The sequence below is a fragment of the Dermatophagoides farinae genome, chromosome 2, assembly GCF_024713945.1.
Source record: "Dermatophagoides farinae isolate YC_2012a chromosome 2, ASM2471394v1, whole genome shotgun sequence".
Lineage (NCBI taxonomy): Eukaryota > Metazoa > Arthropoda > Arachnida > Sarcoptiformes > Pyroglyphidae > Dermatophagoides > Dermatophagoides farinae.
This window is the reverse complement of record NC_134678.1, coordinates 2,650,716-2,656,185: the sequence shown is the minus strand read 5'-3', so window position 1 is coordinate 2,656,185 and position 5,470 is coordinate 2,650,716.

Genomic DNA, 5,470 nt, shown 5'->3' with positions numbered 1-5,470 from the left:
ACACATTTTCTCGTTTTTTTTCTCTCTTTCTATACATATTCTTTTGCTTTCTCCACTAGATATTTCACGGATATTTTGGGAATATTATCATTATCATCATAGCTCATTGATTTGTAGTGGTAGCATCAAAATATTAATACATAGAATCTGTATGAAGAAAGAAAGAAAAAACAACAAAATTCTAGCCACATACACACACAGACACACACACATACATTATTATTACACAAAAACATACAGGCGCAATCACAAGTGGTATGTACCATGCACCCATCATCATCATCATCCACATATACATAGTAATTGTGTTCGAACCGGGTTCGGTTTAGTTAGAGTGAAAGAGAGAGTAAAGGCAAAATGAGAAAAAAAACCATTGCTCCGGATCTCAAATCGAATCGACCAAATGAATGAAAAGTACGAATAAACCCGATACCGATACCGAATCACAAGTAAAAAAATGTATATGTGTGTGTGTGTTTTTATGTCGTCATCGTTTGGATTCTTTGTTTCATTCACTATTTTGCGTTTGGTTTTTTTTCTCATTTTCTCCTCCTAAAAGAGTGTTAGAGAAAGGGGGTAAAATAAAATGAGAGAGAGAGGATATATGGATGGTGATGATGATAATGTTCGCCTGTTCTTTGCCTTTGGGTCGTCGTCATCTATTTTTTTTTGTGTATATTAGTGAATATACGAGGGTTTCGGATTTTACTTTGGTCTGGTTCATCGATTCGAGTTAGTGTTCATAGCCATCATCATCATCATCATCATCAACATAGCGGATGTGTGCCATTAATAGAACACCATGAACAAAGAAGAAAGAAAGAGAAAAAGATTGTGAACCTCGAAAATGAAAAAGATGTGAAACCAACACAAAAGCAAAGAATATATCGTACGATAACATTACGATGTATGAGTAGAGAGTATAGTTGTATAAACCCCATATTCTTTCCCTATTTTTTTTTCTCATGGATAAAAGTTAGTCCAAGAAGTATTTTTTTTTAGTGCAAAAATTATTCTCATTGTATTTACTATGTGTGTGTGTATGTAATACATACTATGTATAGAATTGAACAGTATGGGGAAAAAAACCAGAAGAATTCTTTTTTGAATATTTACATGATGATGATAGGGGTATTTGGAGGTAGAAATGTGACGAAAAAAAAGACAATAGGAAAAAATGTAAACTAAAGCCACCACAACTAAACACCAAAAGCTAAGATGAAATAAAACAAAGAATATGTTAGGATTCGTTGTTGACGATATAAAGACACCATGGAAAGAAGAATTTGAATAATTGTCTGTGTGTGTGTGTGTGTGTGTGTGCAATATGTAAGTGTAATGGCATATATATGGTTGAGGTTGGTGTCATTATTGTTATTATTATCATTATTATTCAAAAAAAAAAAAAAGAAACACATACTACAGATACTCATTGTTCCAAAACACGCACACACACACACATATAAATGTTATGTATCGGATATTAACCCACTATACTGATTGCTACTATAGCTATTGTGGCCGGAAGGACTTGTCTTTAGGTCGCTATCTGTTTCCAAGTTAATTTACCTTGGAACAAACACACCGTTTTCTTTATGGCCAAAATTAAACACACGTGGATACAAACACAAATTTTAAATATAAGAAAATTTAATAAAAAAAAATGAAGATTTTTAAAAAATGATGGTGAATATTGACGGCAAGCCAGCAAATAAGGTATGATTCATATGATTCATGACCACGTTTTTTCCACATAGTTTCCTCATTTGCCAATTCGTTCAAGAATACTTGAAGGAAACTGTATTCTTATTTTACGATGTCCTTTGAAGGACATTACACATTGCATATACAGAATCTTTTGTATATATAAAATTTAAATGAGAATATCATTATCATCATCATCATGCACAATATTGTTTCTGTTATTGTTTTTTTTTCATTCATATATGACACAAAGAATGAATGAAGAAGTGTGAAAAGTAAAAAAAAAAAAAAATAAAAAATAAAAATGTGAATCCAAAATCACTGACTGTGACTGTGAAACAAACAAACAAACGAAAAAAAAGTAAATGCTGTTTTAAATGTGTCTAACCATGTATGTATGTGCCAACAGAAAAAAAAACCATAAAGCTGGTCCAAGTAGGATGCCATACACAAATATATTTACGCTATATGTTTCACTTTGTTTCACATATAAATTTTTTTTTCTACTTTTTATCTTTCTTGGTTGATCGTTTGGTATTCACGGAAAATTTTTTATTTTTTATTCATTTCATTGTTATTTCCTATATTTATTCATTCAACAACAACAACAACAACAACAACAACAAAAACCGTTAAAAATAGAAAGAAATTTTTTTTCTTTTTTTTTTCTCTAGCTTGACACTTGCCTGAACTTTTTTTTTCTTTTTCTAACTTCCTTCTGTTTTTTTTTTGTTCGTTTGGTATTATTTCAACATTCTTGGTAGTAAAAGAGATTTTCTCTTTCTAACTGTGTGAGAATATATTTTAGCGTCAACTTCATTGCTATGTTCAAATGAAAAATAAAATAATAAAAAAAATTTCAATCATCACCACTGGTTCCATAACTAAACATTTGATTTGTAATACATGTATATACATAGAATAAGAATCACATGGTTTTTTTGATTGAAATTTTATTTTAGATCATTATACTGATGATGATGATGATGATGATGATGATCAATGAACATCAACAATTCTACAAGCCATACAAATGATGGGCACCAATCAACAACGAACAACAACAAATGTGACAAGCCGTTGCCAAGGAATGTCATTCATTCATTCATTTTTTTTTGTTCATAATAAAAGTATATGTTGAGTTATAGTGAAATTTATGAAAAGACAAAAAACAAATGATGTAGATGACAAATTTTTTTGAACAACAAAATGCTTCGACAAACCTGCGATCCAAAATTATTGAAGAAAAAAAAATCATAATAAGTTAAAGCCAATTCATGATTTGTTTTTTTTTCATTATTATAATATAAATGGTTATATGGGTTGAATGGATTTTATTCCAGTAAAAAAATTTTCATAAAAAATATATAAATGTGTAATTCTAGTCATTTACATGCATATGGAAAAATGTTTATGAGTTTCTTTGCCCATTTTCCATTCTCATCATCATCATCATCATCATCATCATCAACTATTATAGCTGGTTGTTTCTTTTTCTTCATTTCACTTTAGTTTCTTCTTTGATTTTGGTGGTTGTAGTTGACATATAAAAATAGTGAGAGAGAAAAATATCCATACAAAAAAAAACCGGCAGCAATTCATGGCATTCAAAAGAATAGAAAAAAAAAATGGAAAACCGAAAAAAAAGATGAGATGAGATGAGATGAGTTCCAGAATTTAAGCAAGTGAAAAAAAAGAGATTTTTTGTCATTTGATGTAAACGCATTTGATATATATCCCCTTTTCTATATATATATATGTGTGAAATGAAATACATGAAAATTTTGATGGAACAATTCTCACCAACATAATATGAATTTTTATTTGGCTCTCTCTATGTGTGTGTGTGTTTTTTATATCCAAAAAAAAAAAAAAAAATTTCCAAACAATAAGCTTCAAGAACCAAAAAAAAAAAATAAATAAATGAGTGTATGTGTCTCTGTGTTGAATGAATGTGTTAGAAAATTTTTTGTCAGATGAAAAAACATACAAGAAATCCAAGAATCCAAGAATGTCAGATAACGAATACTACTACACTTTAAAGAAAAGAAAAAAAAAGAGCAGTAGGCCATATATATGGTCATTGAACACATATCATATATATATATATATATATTTGAGTGTATAAAGTCGTTATTCTACACTTTTGATGGATCAAAGAACATTATCATCATCAGCAACAAACCTATAAATAGAAATCGACCAATAATTGGTTTTTTTTTGACCATCGCTCATTGATAATGTTTTTTTCTCGATTATTTGCCATCGGAACAAAAAAAAAATGAAATACTTTCTCTCATTCTTTCGTTCATTTTCGGTATTTGAGTATTATTGATGTATTATATTTTGATGGATTCAACTTTCATTATCAAGAAGTAAGATGAATAAAAAGAAAACAAACTTAAACTTTAAAAATTCAACAACGATCAAGATCAAAGATTATTGATAGATTATATGGCCATAGAACCATTTTTTTTTCTATGCCGTCATCATAATGATCATGATGACGATGACGTTAGCAATGGCAATGGCGACATAACATTCTTTCTTTATTTTTTTTCCATGCAAAGTTATCTCAATCGGCAATTCTTTCATTCATTTTTTGTATTAGAATTTGAATATAATGGCCAGATAGCTAAAAAACTAACAGCAATAGAAAGGGAGAGAGAGAGAGAGAAAGATAAATTCAGTCAAGGGTTAACAAAGCAATTATTTTTCACAACTTTCATATTACATATATGGAGAGAATCAGCAAAAATGCTATTTTCATTTATTTCTATTTGAATTTATCCAATCCAGATCTCAGTGAAAAATATCTAATCATAAATCTCATATCTATGGCTTCTTTTTTTTTCTTTCTTATTGTTATATCCACTACTACTAATAATGATAATCGACAAATTATCATAACTCTTTCATATAGCTTAGGTGGAACATTGAAAAAGGGTAGATGATATTTTTTTTGCCCACTAACTTTGAAACATCTTTTTTTTTTGCTTTTTCCCCTACCCATTATAACGATTATTAGGTAGCTTTTATTTATTACTTTATACAATCTATTCATCACTTATTATTAGGAGAAAATCTATTGTTTATGGTTACTGTTTGGTTATGTGTGTGTGTGTGTTTATGTTTGTTTGTATTTGTATAATAAATAGATAGATAGATAGATGAATAGATATAATCTATCCAAACAAGCATAAATGGATAAAAGTAGCAGCCGTACCAACGATGGTTGTTTATAATGAATGCTTTATCCATTCAAAATGTGTGTGTGTGTGTGTGTGTGTGAAATGAAAATTGGGAAAAAATACGAAACGAAACTAATATTCTTAACCATATATGTGATGATGATGATGATGATGATGAGAATGTTTAAAGCCTCCTTTTTTCACATCAAGATCCAACAAGACGCATATATATAACTATTTCCATTTACTCCTCTGTTTGCTAGTCGTCATCAAAACATAGAAAAAAAAACACATAGGCCAAAATAAATGGTTCGCTCAATTAAACTCAAACTATAATTTTATACGACAATAATGACAATGTCGATGAGAATGATGGATACAGGCAAAGCCAGGCCATTTTTTCTTTTTTTTTTTGTTTTGATCTAATTTGAAACAAACACACACACACACATACGCCATAAATTCAAGAGAGAAAAAGAGAGTGAGTTAGTCGAATCAACGAATCAGACTTTATTAAAAAAGATCAGTGTTGCAAAACAAAAAAAAACAGAATTTTATTTTTCTCATCTTGTCTT